The sequence below is a fragment of the Ambystoma mexicanum genome, chromosome 12 (genome assembly GCF_040938575.1).
Source record: "Ambystoma mexicanum isolate Mex_15411 chromosome 12, UKY_AmexF1_1, whole genome shotgun sequence".
NCBI lineage: Eukaryota > Metazoa > Chordata > Amphibia > Caudata > Ambystomatidae > Ambystoma > Ambystoma mexicanum.
The window spans coordinates 1105760406-1105781222 of record NC_090936.1 but is presented as its reverse complement, the minus strand read 5'-3'; positions in this window follow the sequence as shown (position 1 = coordinate 1105781222).

Below are 20817 nucleotides of genomic sequence, written 5' to 3'. Positions count from 1 at the left end.
CGTTGTCCTGAAATGTTCGTAGGGGGTGTCCTGAGGGCGCTGTCCGTATTGTTCGTTGTCAATTTGAAAGTGTTCTAAGAACTCTCCTGGTGTCCTGAAATGATCGCAGGGGGTGTCCTGAAGACGCTGTCCGTATTGTTCGATGGCAGGTTGAAAGTGTTCTAAGAACACTCGGGGTGTCCAGAAATGTTCGCAAATAAACAAAATGGGGGTGTTCTGAGGACGCTGTCCGTATTGTTCGTTGTCAAGTTGAAAGTGTTCTAAGAACTCTTGCGTTGTCCTGAAATGTTCGCACATAAACAAAATGGGGGTGTGTTCTAAGAACACACGCATTGTCCTGAAATGTTCGTAGGGGGTGTGCTGAGAACGCTGTCCATATTGTTCGTTGGCGAGTTGAAAGTGTTCTAAGAACTCTCGCGTTGTCCTGAAATGTTCGTAGGGGGTGTCCTGAAGACGCTGTCCGTATTGTTTGATGGCAAGTTGAAATGTTCTAAGAACTGTCTCGGTGTCATGAAATGTTCGTAAATAAACGAAATGGGGGTGTGTTCTAAGAACTCATGCGTTGTCCTGAAATGTTCTTAGGGGTGTCCTGAAGACGCTGTCTGTCTTGTTCGATGGCAAGTTGAAAGTGTTCTAAGAACTCTCTCGTTGTCCTGAAATGTTCATAGGGGGTGTTCTGAAGACGCTGTCCGTATTGTTCGTTGTCAAGTTGAAAGTGTTCTAAGAACTCCGCGTTGTCCTGAAATGTTCGCACATGAACAAAAAGGGGGTGTGTTCTAAGAACACACGCGTTGTCCTGAAGTGTTCTAAGAACTCTTGCGGTGTCCTGAAATGTTCGTAGGGGGTGTCCTGAAGACGCTGTCCGTATTGTTCGATGGCAAGTTGAAAGTGTTCTAAGAACTGTCTCGGTGTCCTGAAATGTTCGTAAATAAAAAAAATGGGGGTGTGTTCTAAAAACTCTGCATTGTCCTGAAATGTTCGTAGGGGGTTTCCTGAAGATGCTGTCCGTATTGTATTATTCGATGGCAAGTTGAAAGTGTTCTAAGAACTGTCTCGGTGTCCTGAAATGTTTGCAAATAAACAAAATGGGGGTGTGTTCCAAGAACACACGCGTTGTCCTGAAATGTTCGTAGGGGGTGTCCTGAGGGCGCTGTCCGCATTGTTCGTTGTCGATTTGAAAGTTTTCTAAGAACTCTCGTGGTGTCCTGAAATGTTCGCAGGGGGTGTCCTTAAGATGCTGTCCATATTGTTCGATGGCAAGTTGAAAGTGTTCTAAGAACACTCGGGGTGTCCTGAAATGTTCGCAAATAAACAAAATGGGGGTGTTCTGAGGACGCTGTCTGTATTGTTCAATGGCAAGTTTAAACTGTTCTAAGAACACTCGGGGTGTCCTGAAATGTTCGCACATAAACAAAATGGGGGTGTGTTCTAAGAACACACGTGTTGTCCTGACATGTTCGTAGGGGGTGTCCTGAGGACGCTGTCCGTATTGTTCGTTGTCGAGTTGAAAGTGTTCTAAGAACTCTCGCGGTGTCCTGAAATGTTCGTAGGGGGTGTCCTAAAGATGCTGTCCGTATTGTTCGATGGCAAGTTGAAAGTGTTCTAAGAACTCTCGCGTTGTCCTGAAATGTTCGTAGGGGGTGTTCTGAAGACGTTGTCCGTATTGTTCGTTGTCAAGTTGAAAGTGTTCTAAGAACTCTCGCGTTGTCCTGAAATTTTCGTAGGGGGTGTTCTGAAGACGCTGTCCGTATTGTTCGTTGTCAAGTTGAAAGTGTTCTAAGAACTCTCGCGTTGTCCTGAAATGTTCGCACATAAACAAAATGGGGGTGTGTTCTAAGAACACACGCGTTGTCCTGAAGTGTTCTAAGAACTCTCGCGGTTTCCTGAAATGTTCGCAGGGGTTGTCCTGAAGACGCTGTCCGTATTGTTCGATGGCAAATTGAAAGTGTTCTAAGAACTGTCTCGGTTTCCTGAAATGTTCGCAAATAAACAAAATGGGAGTGTGTTCTAAGAACACACGCGTTGTCCTGAAATGTTCACAGGAGGTGCCCTGAAGACGCTGTCCGTATTGTTCGATGGCAAGTTGAAAGTGTTCTAAGAACACTCGGGGTGTCCTGAAATGTTCGCACATAAACAAAATGGGGGTGTGTTCTAAGAACACACTCGTTGTCCTGAAATGTTCGTAGGGGGTGTCCTGAGGACGCTGTCCATATTGTTTGTTGTCGAGTTGAAAGTGTTCTAAGAACTCTCGCGGTGTCCTGAAATGTTTGTAGGGGGTGTCCTGAAGACGCTGTCCGTCTTGTTCGATGGCAAGTTGAAAGTGTTCTAAGAACTCTCTCGTTGTCCTGAAATGTTCGTAGGGGGTGTTCTGAAGACGCTGTCCGTATTGTTCGATGGCAAGTTGAAAGTGTTCTAAGAACTGTCTCGGTTTCCTGAAATGTTCGCAAATAAACAAAATGGGGGTGTGTTCTATGAACACACGCGTTGTCCTGAAATGTTCGCAAGAGGTGTCCTGAAGACGCTTTCCGTATTGTTTGATGGCAAGTTGAAAGTGTTCTAAGAACACTCGGGGTGTCCTGAAATGTTCGCAAATAAACAAAATGGGGGTGTTCTGAGGACGCTGTCTGTATTGTTCGTTGTCAAGTTGAAAGTGTTCTAAGAACTCTCGCGTTGTCCTGAAATGTTCGCACATAAACAAAATGGGGGTGTGTTCTAAGAACACACTCGTTGTCCTGAAATGTTCGTAGGGGGTGTCCGGAGGACGCTGTCCAAATTGTTTGTTGTCGAGTTGAAAGTGTTCTAAGAACTCTCGTGGTGTCCTGAAATGTTCGCAGGGGGTGATCTTCAGACGCTGTCCGTATTGTTGGATGGCAAGTTGAAAGTGTTCTAAGAACACTCGGGGTGTCCTGAAATGTTCGCAAATAAACAAAATGGGGGTGTTCTGAGGACGCTGTCCGTATTGTTCGTTTTCAAGTTGAAAGTGTTCTAAGAACTCTCGCATTGTCCTGAAATGTTCGCACATAAACAAAATGGGGGTGTGTTCTAAGAACACACTCGTTGTCCTGAAATGTTCGTAGGGGGTGTCCTGAGGACGCTGTCCATATTGTTTGTTGTCGAGTTGAAAGTGTTCTAAGAACTCTCGCGGTGTCCTGAAATGTTTGTAGGGGGTGTCCTGAAGACGATGTCCGTCTTGTTCGATGGCAAGTTGAAAGTCTTCTAAGAACTCTCTCGTTGTCCTGAAATGTTCGTAGGGGGTGTTCTGAAGACGCTGTCCGCATTGTTCGATGGCAAGTTGAAAGTGTTCTAAGAACTGTCTCGGTTTCCCGAAATGTTCGCAAATAAACAAAATTGGGGTGTGTTCTAAGAACACACGCGTTGTCCTGAAATGTTTGCAGGACGTGTCCTGAAGATGCTGTCCGTATTGTTCGATGGCAAGTTGAAAGTGTTCTAAGAACACTCGGGGTGTCCTGAAATGTTCGCAAATAAACAAAATGGGGGTGTTCTGAGGACGCTGTCCGTATTGTTCATTGTCAAGTTGAAAGTGTTCTAAGAACTCTCGCGTTGTCCTGAAATGTTCGCACATAAACAAAATGGGGGTGTGTTCTAAGAACACACGCGTTGTCCTGAAATGTTCGCAAATAAACAAAATTGGGGTGTGTTCTAAGAACACACGCGTTGTCCTGAAATGTTTGCAGGAGGTGTCCTGAAGATGCTATCCGTATTGTTCGATGGCAAGTTGAAAGTGTTCTAAGAACACTCGGGGTGTCCTGAAATGTTCGCAAATGAACAAAATGGGGGTGTTCTGAGGACGCTGTCTGTATTGTTCATTGTCAAGTTGAAAGTGTTCTAAGAACACTCGGGGTGTCCTGAAATGTTCGCAAATAAACAAAATGGGGGTGTTCTGAGGACGCTGTCCATATTGTTCGTTGTCGAGTTGAAAGTGTTCTAAGAACTCTCGCGTTGTCCTGAAATGGTCGCACATAAACAAAAAGGGGGTGTGTTCTAAGAACACACGCGTTGTCCTGAAGTGTTCTAAGAACTCTTGCGGTGTCCTGAAATGTTCGTAGGGGGTGTCCTGAAGACACTGTCTGTATTGTTCGATGGCAAGTTGCAAGTGTTCTAAGAACTGTCTCGGTGTCCTGAAATGTTCGTAAATAAAAAAAAATGGGGGTGTGTTCTAAAAACTCTGCATTGTCCTGAAATGTTCGTAGGGGGTGTCCTGAAGATGCTGTCCGTATTGTTCTATGGCAAGTTGAAAGTGTTCTAAGAACTGTCTCCGTGTCCTGAAATGTTTGCAAATAAACATAATGGGGGTGTGTTCTAAGAACACACGCGTTGTCCTGAAATGTTCGTAGGGGGTGTCCTGAGGGCGCTGTCCGTATTGTTCGTTGTCAAGTTGAAAGTGTTCTAAGAACTCTCCTGGTGTCCTGAAATGATCGCACGGGGTGTCCTGAAGACGCTGTCCGTATTGTTCGATGGCAGGTTGAAAGTGTTCTAAGAACACTCGGGGTGTCCAGAAATGTTCGCAAATAAACAAAATGGGGGTGTTCTGAGGACGCTGTCCGTATTGTTCGTTGTCAAGTTGAAAGTGTTCTAAGAACTCTTGCGTTGTCCTGAAATGTTCGCACATAAACAAAATGGGGGTGTCTTCTAAGAACACATGCATTGTCCTGAAATGTTCGTAGGGGGTGTGCTGAGAACGCTGTCCATATTGTTCGTTGGCGAGTTGAAAGTGTTCTAAGAACTCTCGCGTTGTCCTGAAATGTTCGTAGGGGGTGTCCTGAAGACGCTGTCCGTATTGTTCGATGGCAAGTTGAAATGTTCTAAGAACTGTCTCGGTGTCATGAAATGTTCGTAAATAAACGAAATGGGGTTGTGTTCTAAGAACTCATGCGTTGTCCTGAAATGTTCGTAGGGGGTGTCCTGAAGACGCTGTCCGTATTGTTCGATGGCAAGTTGAAAGTGTTCTAAGAACACTCGGCGTGTCCTGAAATGTTTGCACATAAACAAAATGGGGGTGTGTTCTAAGAACACACGCGTTGTCCTGAAATGTTCGTAGGGGGTGTCCTGAGGACGCTGTCCATATTGTTCGTTGTCGAGTTGAAAGTGTTCTAAGAACTCTCGCAGTGTCCTGAAATGTTCGCAGGAGGTGTCCTGAAGACGCTGTCCGTATTGTTCGATGGCAAGTTGAAAGTGTTCTAAGAACACTCGGGGTGTCCAGAAATGTTCGCAAATAAACAAAATGGGGGTGTTCTGAGGACGCTGTCCGTATTGTTCGTTGTCAAGTTGAAAGTGTTCTAAGAACTCTCGCGTTGTCCTGAAATGTTCGTAGGGGGTGTCCTGAAGACGCTGTCCGTATTGTTCGATGGCAAGTTGAAATGTTTTAAGAACTGTCTCGGTGTCATGAAATGTTCGTAAATAAATGAAATGGGGGTGTGTTCTAAGAACACACGCATTGTCCTGAAATGTTCGTAGGGGGTGTTCTGAGAACGCTGTCCATATTGTTCGTTGGCGAGTTGAAAGTGTTCTAAGAACTCTCGCGTTGTCCTGAAATGTTCGTTAGGGGTGTCCTGAAGACGCTGTCCATATTGTTCGATGGCAAGTTGAAATGTTCTAAGAACTGTCTAGGTGTCATGAAATGTTCGTAAATAAACGAAATGGGGGTGTGTTCTAAGAACTCACGCGTTGTCCTGAAATGTTCGTAGGGGGTGTCCTGAAGACGCTGTCCTTATTGTTCGATGGCAAGTTGAAATGTTCTAAGAACTGTCTCGGTGTCATGAAATGTTTGTAAATAAACGAAATGGGGGTGTGTTCTAAGAACTCACGCGTTGTCCTGAAATGTTCGTAGGGGGTGTCCTGAAGACGCTGTCCGTATTGTTCGATGGCAAGTTGAAAGTGTTCTAAGAACACTCGGGGTGTCCTGAGATGTTCGCACATAAACAAAATGGGGGTGTGTTCTAAGAACACACGCGTTGTCCTGAAATGTTCGTAGGGGGTGTCCTGAGGACGCTGTCCATATTGTTCGTTGTCGAGTTGAAAGTGTTCTAAGAACTCTCGCAGTGTCCTAAAATGTTCGTAGGGGGTGTCCTGAAGACGCTGTCCGTATTGTTCGATGGCAAGTTGAAAGTGTTCTAAGAACTCTCGCGTTGACCTGAAATGTTCGTAGGGGGTGTCATGAAGACGCTGTCCGTATTGTTCGTTGTCAAGTTGAAAGTGTTCTAAGAACTCTTGCGTTGTCCTGAAATGTTCGCACATAAACAAAATGGGGGTGTGTTCTAAGAACACACGCGTTGTCCTGAAGTGTTCTAAGAACTCTCACAGTGTCCTGAAATGTTCGCAGGGGGTGTCCTGAAGGCGCTGTCCGTATTGTTCGTTGTCAAGTTGAAAGTGTTCTAAGAACTTTCGCTTTGTCCTGAAATGTTCGCACATAAACAAAATGGGGGTGTGTTCTAAGAACACACGCGTTGTCCTGAAATGTTCGTAGGGGGTGTCCTGAGGGCGCTGTCCATATTGTTCGTTGTCGAGTTGAAAGTGTTCTAAGAACACTTGCGGTGTCCTGAAATGTTTGTAGGGGGTGTCCTGAAGACGCTGTCTGTCTTGTTCGATGGCAAGTTGAAAGTGTTCTAAGAACTCTCTCGCTGTCCTGAAATGTTCATAGGGGGTGTTCTGAAGACGCTGTCCGTATTGTTCGTTGTCAAGTTGAAAGTGTTCTAAGAACTCTCGGTTTGTCCTGAAATGTTTGCACATAAACAAAAAGGGGGTGTGTTCTAAGAACACACGCGTTGTCCTGAAGTGTTCTAAGAACTCTTGCGGTGTCCTGAAATGTTCGTAGGGGGAGTCCTGAAGACGCTGTCCGTATTGTTCGATGGCAAGTTGAAAGTGTTCTAAGAACTGTCTCGGTGTCCTGAAATGTTCGTAAATAAAAAAAATGGGGGTGTGTTCTAAAAACTCTGCATTGTCCTGAAATGTTCGTAGGGGGTGTCCTGAAGATGCTGTCCGTATTGTTCGATGGCAAGTTGAAAGTGTTCTAAGAACTGTCTCGGTGTCCTGAAATGTTCGTAAATAAAAAAAATGGGGGTGTGTTCTAAAAACTCTGCATTGTCCTGAAATGTTCGTAGGGGGTGTCCTGAAGATGCTGTCCGTATTGTTCGATGGCAAGTTGAAAGTGTTCTAAGAACTGTCTCGGTGTCATGAAATGTTCGTAAATAAACGAAATGGGGTTGTGTTCTAAGAACTCATGCGTTGTCCTGAAATGTTCGTAGGGGGTGTCCTGAAGACGCTGTCCGTATTGTTCGATGGCAAGTTGAAAGTGTTCTAAGAACACTCGGCGTGTCCTGAAATGTTTGCACATAAACAAAATGGGGGTGTGTTCTAAGAACACACGCGTTGTCCTGAAATGTTCGTAGGGGGTGTCCTGAGGACGCTGTCCATATTGTTCGTTGTCGAGTTGAAAGTGTTCTAAGAACTCTCGCAGTGTCCTGAAATGTTCGCAGGAGGTGTCCTGAAGACGCTGTCCGTATTGTTCGATGGCAAGTTGAAAGTGTTCTAAGAACACTCGGGGTGTCCAGAAATGTTCGCAAATAAACAAAATGGGGGTGTTCTGAGGACGCTGTCCGTATTGTTCGTTGTCAAGTTGAAAGTGTTCTAAGAACTCTCGCGTTGTCCTGAAATGTTCGTAGGGGGTGTCCTGAAGACGCTGTCCGTATTGTTCGATGGCAAGTTGAAATGTTTTAAGAACTGTCTCGGTGTCATGAAATGCTCGTAAATAAATGAAATGGGGGTGTGTTCTAAGAACACACGCATTGTCCTGAAATGTTCGTAGGGGGTGTTCTGAGAACGCTGTCCATATTGTTCGTTGGCGAGTTGAAAGTGTTCTAAGAACTCTCGCGTTGTCCTGAAATGTTCGTTAGGGGTGTCCTGAAGACGCTGTCCATATTGTTCGATGGCAAGTTGAAATGTTCTAAGAACTGTCTCGGTGTCATGAAATGTTCGTAAATAAACGAAATGGGGGTGTGTTCTAAGAACTCACGCGTTGTCCTGAAATGTTCGTAGGGGGTGTCCTGAAGACGCTGTCCTTATTGTTCGATGGCAAGTTGAAATGTTCTAAGAACTGTCTCGGTGTCATGAAATGTTTGTAAATAAACGAAATGGGGGTGTGTTCTAAGAACTCACGCGTTGTCCTGAAATGTTCGTAGGGGGTGTCCTGAAGACGCTGTCCGTATTGTTCGATGGCAAGTTGAAAGTGTTCTAAGAACACTCGGGGTGTCCTGAGATGTTCGCACATAAACAAAATGGGGGTGTGTTCTAAGAACACACGCGTTGTCCTGAAATGTTCGTAGGGGGTGTCCTGAGGACGCTGTCCATATTGTTCGTTGTCGAGTTGAAAGTGTTCTAAGAACTCTCGCAGTGTCCTAAAATGTTCGTAGGGGGTGTCCTGAAGACGCTGTCCGTATTGTTTGATGGCAAGTTGAAAGTGTTCTAAGAACTCTCGCGTTGACCTGAAATGTTCGTAGGGGGTGTCATGAAGACGCTGTCCGTATTGTTCGTTGTCAAGTTGAAAGTGTTCTAAGAACTCTTGCGTTGTCCTGAAATGTTCGCACATAAACAAAATGGGGGTGTGTTCTAAGAACACACGCGTTGTCCTGAAGTGTTCTAAGAACTCTCACAGTGTCCTGAAATGTTCGCAGGGGGTGTCCTGAAGGCGCTGTCCGTATTGTTCGTTGTCAAGTTGAAAGTGTTCTAAGAACTTTCGCTTTGTCCTGAAATGTTCGCACATAAACAAAATGGGGGTGTGTTCTAAGAACACACGCGTTGTCCTGAAATGTTCGTAGGGGGTGTCCTGAGGGCGCTGTCCATATTGTTCGTTGTCGAGTTGAAAGTGTTCTAAGAACACTTGCGGTGTCCTGAAATGTTTGTAGGGGGTGTCCTGAAGACGCTGTCTGTCTTGTTCGATGGCAAGTTGAAAGTGTTCTAAGAACTCTCTCGCTGTCCTGAAATGTTCATAGGGGGTGTTCTGATGACGCTGTCCGTATTGTTCGTTGTCAAGTTGAAAGTGTTCTAAGAACTCTCGGTTTGTCCTGAAATGTTTGCACATAAACAAAAAGGGGGTGTGTTCTAAGAACACACGCGTTGTCCTGAAGTGTTCTAAGAACTCTTGCGGTGTCCTGAAATGTTCGTAGGGGGAGTCCTGAAGACGCTGTCCGTATTGTTCGATGGCAAGTTGAAAGTGTTCTAAGAACTGTCTCGGTGTCCTGAAATGTTCGTAAATAAAAAAAATGGGGGTGTGTTCTAAAAACTCTGCATTGTCCTGAAATGTTCGTAGGGGGTGTCCTGAAGATGCTGTCCGTATTGTTCGATGGCAAGTTGAAAGTGTTCTAAGAACTGTCTCGGTGTCCTGAAATGTTCGTAAATAAAAAAAATGGGGGTGTGTTCTAAAAACTCTGCATTGTCCTGAAATGTTCGTAGGGGGTGTCCTGAAGATGCTGTCCGTATTGTTCGATGGCAAGTTGAAAGTGTTCTAAGAACTGTCTCGGTGTCATGAAATGTTCGTAAATAAACGAAATGGGGTTGTGTTCTAAGAACTCATGCGTTGTCCTGAAATGTTCGTAGGGGGTGTCCTGAAGACGCTGTCCGTATTGTTCGATGGCAAGTTGAAAGTGTTCTAAGAACACTCGGCGTGTCCTGAAATGTTTGCACATAAACAAAATGGGGGTGTGTTCTAAGAACACACGCGTTGTCCTGAAATGTTCGTAGGGGGTGTCCTGAGGACGCTGTCCATATTGTTCGTTGTCGAGTTGAAAGTGTTCTAAGAACTCTCGCAGTGTCCTGAAATGTTCGCAGGAGGTGTCCTGAAGACGCTGTCCGTATTGTTCGATGGCAAGTTGAAAGTGTTCTAAGAACACTCGGGGTGTCCAGAAATGTTCGCAAATAAACAAAATGGGGGTGTTCTGAGGACGCTGTCCGTATTGTTCGTTGTCAAGTTGAAAGTGTTCTAAGAACTCTCGCGTTGTCCTGAAATGTTCGTAGGGGGTGTCCTGAAGACGCTGTCCGTATTGTTCGATGGCAAGTTGAAATGTTTTAAGAACTGTCTCGGTGTCATGAAATGTTCGTAAATAAATGAAATGGGGGTGTGTTCTAAGAACACACGCATTGTCCTGAAATGTTCGTAGGGGGTGTTCTGAGAACGCTGTCCATATTGTTCGTTGGCGAGTTGAAAGTGTTCTAAGAACTCTCGCGTTGTCCTGAAATGTTCGTTAGGGATGTCCTGAAGACGCTGTCCATATTGTTCGATGGCAAGTTGAAATGTTCTAAGAACTGTCTCGGTGTCATGAAATGTTCGTAAATAAACGAAATGGGGGTGTGTTCTAAGAACTCACGCGTTGTCCTGAAATGTTCGTAGGGGGTGTCCTGAAGACGCTGTCCTTATTGTTCGATGGCAAGTTGAAATGTTCTAAGAACTGTCTCGGTGTCATGAAATGTTTGTAAATAAACGAAATGGGGGTGTGTTCTAAGAACTCACGCGTTGTCCTGAAATGTTCGTAGGGGGTGTCCTGAAGACGCTGTCCGTATTGTTCGATGGCAAGTTGAAAGTGTTCTAAGAACACTCGGGGTGTCCTGAGATGTTCGCACATAAACAAAATGGGGGTGTGTTCTAAGAACACACGCGTTGTCCTGAAATGTTCGTAGGGGGTGTCCTGAGGACGCTGTCCATATTGTTCGTTGTCGAGTTGAAAGTGTTCTAAGAACTCTCGCAGTGTCCTAAAATGTTCGTAGGGGGTGTCCTGAAGACGCTGTCCGTATTGTTCGATGGCAAGTTGAAAGTGTTCTAAGAACTCTCGCGTTGACCTGAAATGTTCGTAGGGGGTGTCATGAAGACGCTGTCCGTATTGTTCGTTGTCAAGTTGAAAGTGTTCTAAGAACTCTTGCGTTGTCCTGAAATGTTCGCACATAAACAAAATGGGGGTGTGTTCTAAGAACACACGCGTTGTCCTGAAGTGTTCTAAGAACTCTCACAGTGTCCTGAAATGTTCGCAGGGGGTGTCCTGAAGGCGCTGTCCGTATTGTTCGTTGTCAAGTTGAAAGTGTTCTAAGAACTTTCGCTTTGTCCTGAAATGTTCGCACATAAACAAAATGGGGGTGTGTTCTAAGAACACACGCGTTGTCCTGAAATGTTCGTAGGGGGTGTCCTGAGGACGCTGTCCGTATTGTTCGTTGTCGAGTTGAAAGTGTTCTAAGAACTCTCGCGGTGTCCTGAAATGTTCGTAGGGGGTGTCCTAAAGATGCTGTCCGTATTGTTCGATGGCAAGTTGAAAGTGTTCTAAGAACTCTCGCGTTGTCCTGAAATGTTCGTAAGGGGTGTTCTGAAGACGCTGTCCGTATTGTTCGATGGCAAGTTGAAATGTTCTAAGAACTGTCTCGGTGTCATGAAATGTTCGTAAATAAATGAAATGGGGGTGTGTTCTAAGAACACACGCATTGTCCTGAAATGTTCGTAGGGGGTGTCCTGAGAACGCTGTCCATATTGTTCGTTGGCGAGTTGAAAGTGTTCTAAGAACTCTCGCGTTGTCCTGAAATGTTCGTAGGGGGTGTCCTGAAGACGCTGTCCATATTGTTCGATGGCAAGTTGAAATGTTCTAAGAACTGTCTCGGTGTCATGAAATGTTCGTAAATAAACGAAATGGGGGTGTGTTCTAAGAACTCACGCGTTGTCCTGAAATGTTCGTAGGGGGTGTCCTGAAGACGCTGTCCGTATTGTTCGATGGCAAGTTGAAATGTTCTAAGAACTGCCTCGGTGTCATGAAATGTTAGTAAATAAACGAAATGGCGGTGTGTTCGAAGAACTCACGCGTTGTCCTGAAATGTTCGTAGGGAGTGTCGTGAAGACGCTGTCCGTATTGTTCGATGGCAAGTTGAAAGTGTTCTAAGAACACTCGGGGTGTCCTGAGATGTTCGCACATAAACAAAATGGGGGTGTGTTCTAAGAACACACGCGTTGTCCTGAAATGTTCGTAGGGGGTGTCCTGAGGACGCTGTCCATATTGTTCGTTGTCGAGTTGAAAGTGTTCTAAGAACTCTCGCAGTGTCCTAAAATGTTCGTAGGGGGTGTCCTGAAGACGCTGTCCGTATTGTTCGATGGCAAGTTGAAAGTGTTCTAAGAACTCTCGCGTTGACCTGAAATGTTCGTAGGGGGTGTCATGAAGAAGCTGTCCGTATTGTTCGTTGTCAAGTTGAAAGTGTTCTAAGAACTCTTGCGTTGTCCTGAAATGTTTGCACATAAACAAAATGGGGGTGTGTTCCAAGAACACACGCGTTGTCCTGAAGTGTTCTAAGAACTCTCGCAGTGTCCTGAAATGTTCGCAGGGGGTGTCCTGAAGGCGCTGTCCGTATTGTTCGTTGTCGAGTTGAAAGTGTTCTATGAACACTTGCGGTGTCCTGAAATGTTTGTAGGGGGTGTCCTGAAGACGCTGTCTGTCTTGTTCGATGGCAAGTTGAAAGTGTTCTAAGAACTCTCTCGCTGTCCTGAAATGTTCATAGGGGGTGTTCTGAAGACGCTGTCCCTATTGTTCGTTGTCAAGTTGAAAGTGTTCTAAGAACTCTCGCGTTGTCCTGAAATGTTTGCACATAAACAAAAAGGGGGTGTGTTCTAAGAACACACGCGTTGTCCTGAAGTGTTCTAAGAACTCTTGCGGTGTCCTGAAATGTTTGTAGGGGGAGTCCTGAAGACGCTGTCCGTATTGTTCGATGGCAAGTTGAAAGTGTTCTAAGAACTGTCTCGGTGTCCTGAAATGTTCGTAAATAAAAAAAATGGGGGTGTGTTCTAAAAACTCTGCATTGTCCTGAAATGTTCGTAGGGGGTGTCCTGAAGATGCTGTCCGTATTGTTCGATGGCAAGTTGAAAGTGTTCTAAGAACTGTCTCGGTGTCCTGAAATGTTCGCAAATAAACAAAATGGGGGTGTGTTCCAAGAACACACGCGTTGTCCTGAAATGTTCGTAGGGGGTGTCCTGAGGGCGCTGTCCGTATTGTTCGTTGTCGAGTTGAAAGTTTTCTAAGAACTCTCGTGGTGTCCTGAAATGTTCGCAGGGGGTGTCCTTAAGATGCTGTCCATATTGTTCGATGGCAAGTTGAAAGTGTTCTAAGAACACTCGGGGTGTCCTGAAATGTTCGCAAATAAACAAAATGGGGGTGTTCTGAGGACGCTGTCTGTATTGTTCGATGGCAAGTTGAAACTGTTCTAAGAACACTCGGGGTGTCCTGAAATGTTCGCACATAAACAAAATGGGGGTGTGTTCTAAGAACACACGCGTTGTCCTGAAATGTTCGTAGGGGGTGTCCTGAGGACGCTGTCCGTATTGTTCGTTGTCGAGTTGAAAGTGTTCTAAGAACTCTCGCGGTGTCCTGAAATGTTCGTAGGGGGTGTCCTAAAGATGCTGTCCGTATTGTTCGATGGCAAGTTGAAAGTGTTCTAAGAACTCCCGCGTTGTCCTGAAATGTTCGTAAGGGGTGTTCTGAAGACGCTGTCCGTATTGTTCGTTGTCAAGTTGAAAGTGTTCTAAGAACTCTCGCGCTGTCCTGAAATGTTCGTAGGGGGTGTTCTGAAGACGCTGTCCGTATTGTTCGTTGTCAAGTTGAAAGTGTTCTAAGAACTCTCGCGTTGTCCTGAAATGTTCGCACATAAACAAAATGGGGGTGTGTTCTAAGAACACACGCGTTGTCCTGAAGTGTTCTAAGAACTCTCGCGGTGTCCTGAAATGTTCGCAAGGGGTGTCCTGAAGACGCTGTCCGTATTGTTCGATGGCAAGTTGAAAGTGTTCTAAGAACTGTCTCGGTTTCCTGAAATGTTCGCAAATAAACAAAATGGGGGTGTGTTCTAAGAACACATGCGTTGTCCTGAAATGTTCGCAGGAGGTGCCCTGAAGACGCTGTCCTTATTTTTCGATGGCAAGTTGAAAGTGTTCTAAGAACACTCTGGGTGTCCTGAAATGTTCGCAAATAAACAAAATGGGGGTGTTCTGAGGACGCTGTCCGTATTGTTCCTTGTCAAGTTGAAAGTGTTCTAAGAACTCTCGCATTGTCCTGAAATGTTCGCACATAAACAAAATGGGGGTGTGTTCTAAGAACACACTCGTTGTCCTGAAATGTTCGTAGGGGGTGACCTGAGGACGCTGTCCATATTGTTTGTTGTCGAGTTGAAAGTGTTCTAAGAACTCTCGCGGTGTCCTGAAATGTTTGTAGGGGGTGTCCTGAAGACGCTGTCCGTCTTGTTCGATGGCAAGTTGAAAGTGTTCTAAGAACTCTCTCGTTGTCCTGAAATGTTCGTAGGGGGTGTTCTGAAGACGCTGTCCGTATTGTTCGATGGCAAGTTGAAAGTGTTCTAAGAACTGTCTCGGTTTCCTGAAATGTTCGCAAATAAACAAAATGGGGGTGTGTTCTATGAACACACGCGTTGTCCCGAAATGTTCGCAAGAGGTGTCCTGAAGACGCTTTCCGTATTGTTCGATGGCAAGTTGAAAGTGTTCTAAGAACACTCGGGGTGTCCTGAAATGTTCGCAAATAAACAAAATGGGGGTGTTCTGAGGACGCTGTCCGTATTGTTCGTTGTCAAGTTGAAAGTGTTCTAAGAACTCTCGCGTTGTCCTGAAATGTTCGCACATAAACAAAATGGGGGTGTGTTCTAAGAACACACTCGTTGTCCTGAAATGTTCGTAGGGGGTGTCCGGAGGACGCTGTCCATATTGTTTGTTGTCGAGTTGAAAGTGTTCTAGGAACTCTCGTGGTGTCCTGAAATGTTCGCAGGGGGTGTCCATCAGACGCTGTCCGTATTGTTCGATGGCAAGTTGAAAGTGTTCTAAGAACACTCAGGGTGTCCTGAAATGTTCGCAAATAAACAAAATGGGGGTGTTCTGAGGACGCTGTCCATAATGTTCGATGGCAAGTTGAAAGTGTTCTAAGAACACTTGGGGTGTCCTGAAATGTTTGCACATAAACAAACTGGGGGTGTGTTCTAAGAACACACGCGTTGTCCTGAAATGTTCGTAGGGGGTGTCCTGAGGACGCTGTCCGTATTGTTTGTTGTCGAGTTGAAAGTGTTCTAAGAACTCTTGCGGTGTCCTGAAATGTTCGTAGGGGGTGTCCTGAAGATGCTGTCCGTATTGTTCGATGGCAAGTTGAAAGTGTTCTAAGAACTGTCTCAGTTTCCTGAAATGTTCGCAAATAAACAAAATGGGGGTGTGTTCTATGAACACACGCGTTGTCCTGAAATGTTCGCAGGAGGTGTCCTGAAGACGCTGTCCGTATTGTTCGATGGCAAGTTGAAAGTGTTGTAAGAACACTCGGTGTGTCCTGAAATGTTCGCAAATAAACAAAATGGGGGTGTTCTGAGGACGCTGTCCGTATTGTTCGTTTTCAAGTTGAAAGTGTTCTAAGAACTCTCGCATTGTCCTGAAATGTTCGCACATAAACAAAATGGGGGTGTGTTCTAAGAACACACTCGTTGTCCTGAAATGTTCGTAGGGGGTGTCCTGAGGACGCTGTCCATATTGTTTGTTGTCGAGTTGAAAGTGTTCTAAGAACTCTCGCTGTGTCCTGAAATGTTTGTAGGGGGTGTCCTGAAGACGCTGTCCGTCTTGTTCGATGGCAAGTTGAAAGTCTTCTAAGAACTCTCTCGTTGTCCTGAAATGTTCGTATGGGGTGTTCTGAAGACGCTGTCCGCATTGTTCGATGGCAAGTTGAAAGTGTTCTAAGAACTGTCTCGGTTTCCTGAAATGTTCGCAAATAAACAAAGTGGGGTGTGTTCTAAGAACACACGCGTTGTCCTGAAATGTTCGCAGGAGGTGTCCTGAAGACGCTTTCCGTATTGTTCGATGGCAAGTTGAAAGTGTTCTAAGAACACTCGGGATGTCCTGAAATGTTCGCAAATAAACAAAATGGGGGTTTTCTGAGGACGCTGTCCGTATTGTTCGTTGTCAAGTTGAAAGTGTTCTAAGAACTCTCGCGTTGTCCTGAAATGTTCGCACATAAACAAAATGGGGGTGTGTTCTAAGAACACACTCGTTGTCCTGAAATGTTCGTAGGGGGTGTCCGGAGGACGCTGTCCATATTGTTTGTTGTCGAGTTGAAAGTGTTCTAAGAACTCTCGTGGTGTCCTGAAATGTTCGCAGGGGGTGTCCTTAAGACGCTGTCCGTATTGTTCGATGGCAAGTTGAAAGTGTTCTAAGAACACTCAGGGTGTCCTGAAATGTTCGCAAATAAACAAAATGGGGGTGTTCTGAGGACTCTGTCCGTATTGTTCGATGGCAAGTTGAAAGTGTTCTAAAAACACTCGGGGTGTCCTGAAATGTTTGCACATAAACAAAATGGGGGTGTATTCTAAGAACACACGCGTTGTCCTGAAATGTTCATAGGGGGTGTCCTGAGGACGCTGTCCGTATTGTTCGTTGTCGAGTTGAAAGTGTTCTAAGAACTCTCGCGGTGTCCTGAAATGTTTGTAGGGGGTGTCCTGAAGACGCAGTCTGTCTTGTTCGATGGCAAGTTGAAAGTGTTCTAAGAACTCTCTCGTTTTCCTAAAATGTTCGTAGGAGGTGTACTGAAGACGCTGTCCGTATTGTTCGATGGCAAGTTGAAAGTGTCCTAAGACTGTCTCGATTTCCTGAAATGTTCGCAAATAAACAAAATTGGGGTGTGTTCTAAGAACACAAGCGTTGTCCTGAAATGTTTGCAGGAGGGGTCCTAAAGATGCTGTCCGTATTGTTCGATGGCAAGTTGAAAGTGTTCTAAGAACACTCGGGGTGTCCTGAAATGTTCGCAAATAAACAAAATGGGGGTGTTCTGAGGACGCTGTCCGTATTGTTCGTTGTCAAGTTGAAAGTGTTCTAAGAACTCTCGCGTTGTCCTGAAATGTTCGCACATAAACAAAATGGGGGTGTGTTCTAAGAACACACGCATTGTCCTGAAATGTTCGTAGGGGGTGTCCTGAGAACGCTGTCCATATTGTTCGTTGGCGAGTTGAAAGTGTTCTAAGAACTCTCGCGTTGTCCTGAAATGTTCGTAGGGGGTGTCCTGAAGACGCTGTCCGTATTGTTCGATGGCAAGTTGAAATGTTCTAAGAACTGTCTCGGTGTCATGAAATGTTCGTAAATAAACTAAATAGGGGTGTGTTCTAAGAACTCACGCGTTGTCCTGAAATGTTCGTAGGGGGTGTCCTGAAGATGCTGTCCGTATTGTTCGATGGCAAGTTGAAATGTTCGAAGAACTGTCTCGGTGTCATGAAATGTTCGTAAATAAACGAAATGGGGGTGTGTTCTAAGAACTCACGCGTTGTCCTGAAATGTTCGTAGGGGGTGTCCTGAAGACGCTGTCCGCATTGTTCGATGGCAAGTTGAAAGTGTTCTAAGAACACTCGGGGTGTCCTGAGATGTTCGCACATAAACAAAATGGGGGTGTGTTCTAAGAACACATGCGTTGTCCTGAAATGTTCGTAGGGGGTGTCCTGAGGACGCTGTCCATATAGTTCGTTGTCGAGTTGAAAGTGTTCTAAGAACTCTCGCAGTGTCCTAAAATATTCGTAGGGGGTGTCCTGAAGACGCTGTCCGTATTGTTCGATGGCAAGTTGAAAGTGTTCTAAGAACTCTCGCGTTGTCCTGAAATGTTCGCACATAAACAAAATGGGGGTGTGTTCTAAGAACACACGCGTTGTCCTGAAGTGTTCTAAGAACTCTCGCAGTGTCCTGAAATGTTTGCAGGGGGTGTCCTGAAGACGCTGTCTGTCTTGTTCGATGGCAAGTTGAAAGTGTTCTAAGAACTCTCTCGTTTTCCTGAAATGTTCGTAGGGGGTGTACTGAAGACGCTGTCCGTATTGTTCGATGGCAAGTTGAAAGTGTCCTAAGAACTGTCTCGATTTCCTGAAATGTTCGCAAATAAACAAAATTGGGTGTGTTCTAAGAACACACGCGTTGTCCTGAAATGTTTGCAGGAGGTGTCCTGAAGATGCTGTCCGTATTGTTCAATGGCAAGTTGAAAGTGTTCTAAGAACACTCGGGGTGTCCTGAAATGTTCGCAAATAAACAAAATGGGGGTGTTCTGAGGACGCTGTCCGTATTGTTCATTGTCAAGTTGAAAGTGTTCTAAGAACTCTCGCGTTGTCCTGAAATGTTCGCACATAAACAAAATGGGGGTGTGTTCTAAGAACACACGCGTTGTCCTGAAATGTTCGCAAATAAACAAAATTGGGGTGTGTTCTAAGAACACACGCGTTGTCCTGAAATGTTTGCAGGAGGTGTCCTGAAGATGCTGTCCGTATTGTTCGATGGCAAGTTGAAAGTGTTCTAAGAACACTCGGGGTGTCCTGAAATGTTCGCAAATAAACAAAATGGGGGTGTTCTGAGGACGCTGTCCGTATTGTTCATTGTCAAGTTGAAAGTGTTCTAAGAACACTCGGGGTGTCCTGAAATGTTCGCAAATAAACAAAATGGGGGTGTTCTGAGGACGCTGTCCATATTGTTCGTTGTCGAGTTGAAAGTGTTCTAAGAACTCTCGCGTTGTCCTGAAATGGTCGCACATAAACAAAAAGGGGGTGTGTTCTAAGAACACACGCGTTGTCCTGAAGTGTTCTAAGAACTCTTGCGGTGTCCTGAAATGTTCGTAGGGGGTGTCCTGAAGATGCTGTCCGTATTGTTCTATGGCAAGTTGAAAGTGTTCTAAGAACTGTCTCCGTGTCCTGAAATGTTTGCAAATAAACATAATGGTGGTGTGTTCTAAGAACACACGCGTTGTCCTGAAATGTTCGTAGGGGGTGTCCTGAGGGCGCTGTCCGTATTGTTCGTTGTCAAGTTGAAAGTGTTCTAAGAACTCTCCTGGTGTCCTGAAATGATCGCAGGGGGTGTCCTGAAGACGCTGTCCGTATTGTTCGATGGCAGGTTGAAAGTGTTCTAAGAACACTCAGGGTGTCCAGAAATGTTCGCAAATAAACAAAATGGGGGTGTTCTGAGGACGCTGTCCGTATTGTTCGTTGTCAAGTTGAAAGTGTTCTAAGAACTCTTGCGTTGTCCTGAAATGTTCGCACATAAACAAAATGGGGGTGTGTTCTAAGAACACACGCATTGTCCTGAAATGTTCGTAGGGGGTGTGCTGAGAACGCTGTCCATATTGTTCGTTGGCGAGTTGAAAGTGTTCTAAGAACTCTCACGTTGTCCTGAAATGTTCGTAGGGGGTGTCCTGAAGACGCTGTCCGTATTGTTCGATGGCAAGTTGAAATGTTCTAAGAACTGTCTCGGTGTCATGAAATGTTCGTAAATAAACGAAATGGGGTTGTGTTCTAAGAACTCATGCGTTGTCCTGAAATGTTCGTAGGGGGTGTCCTGAAGACGCTGTCCGTATTGTTCGATGGCAAGTTGAAAGTGTTCTAAGAACACTCGGCGTGTCCTGAAATGTTTGCACATAAACAAAATGGGGGTGTGTTCTAAGAACACACGCGTTGTCCTGAAATGTTCGTAGGGGGTGTCCTGAGGACGCTGTCCATATTGTTCGTTGTCGAGTTGAAAGTGTTCTAAGAACTCTCGCAGTGTCCTGAAATGTTCGCAGGAGGTGTCCTGAAGACGCTATCCGTATTGTTCGATGGCAAGTTGAAAGTGTTCTAAGAACACTCGGGGTGTCCAGAAATGTTCGCAAATAAACAAAATGGGGGTGTTCTGAGGACGCTGTCCGTATTGTTCGTTGTCAAGTTGAAAGTGTTCTAAGAACTCTCGCGTTGTCCTGAAATGTTCGTAGGGGGTGTCCTGAAGACGCTGTCCGTATTGTTCGATGGCAAGTTGAAATGTTCTAAGAACTGTCTCAGTGTCATGAAATGTTCGTAAATAAATGAAATGGGGGTGTGTTCTAAGAACACACGCATTGTCCTGAAATGTTCGTAGGGGGTGTCCTGAGAACGCTGTCCATATTGTTTGTTGGCGAGTTGAAAGTGTTCTAAGAACTCTCGCGTTGTCCTGAAATGTTCGTAGGGGGTGTCCTGAAGACGCTGTCCATATTGTTCGATGGCAAGTTGAAATGTTCTAAGAACTGTCTCGGTGTCATGAAATGTTCGTAAATAAACGAAATGGGGGTGTGTTCTAAGAACTCCCGCGTTGTCCTGAAATGTTCGTAGGGGGTGTCCTGAAGACGCTGTCCGTATTGTTCGATGGCAAGTTGAAATGTTCTAAGAACTGTCTCGGTGTCATGAAATGTTCGTAAATAAACGAAATGGGGGTGTGTTCTAAGAACTCACGCGTTGTCCTGGAATGTTCGTAGGGGGTGTCCTAAAGACGCTGTCCGTATTGTTCGATGGCAAGTTGAAAGTGTTCTAAGAACACTCGGGGTGTCCTGAGATGTTCGCACATAAACAAAATGGGGGTGTGTTCTAAGAACACACGCGTTGTCCTGAAATGTTCGTAGGGGGTGTCCTGAGGACGCTGTCCATATTGTTCGTTGTCGAGTTGAAAGTGTTCTAAGAACTCTCGCAGTGTCCTAAAATGTTCGTAGGGGGTGTCCTGAAGACGCTGTCCGTATTGTTCGATGGCAAGTTGAAAGTGTTCTAAGAACTCTCGCGTTGACCTGAAATGTTCGTAGGGGGTGTCATGAAGACGCTGTCCGTATTGTTCGTTGTCAAGTTGAAAGTGTTCTAAGAACTTTCGCTTTGTCCTGAAATGTTCGCACATAAACAAAATGGGGGTGTGTTCTAAGAACACACGCGTTGTCCTGAAATGTTCGTAGGGGGTGTCCTGAGGGCGCTGTCCATATTGTTCTTTGTCGAGTTGAAAGTGTTCTAAGAACACTTGCGGTGTCCTGA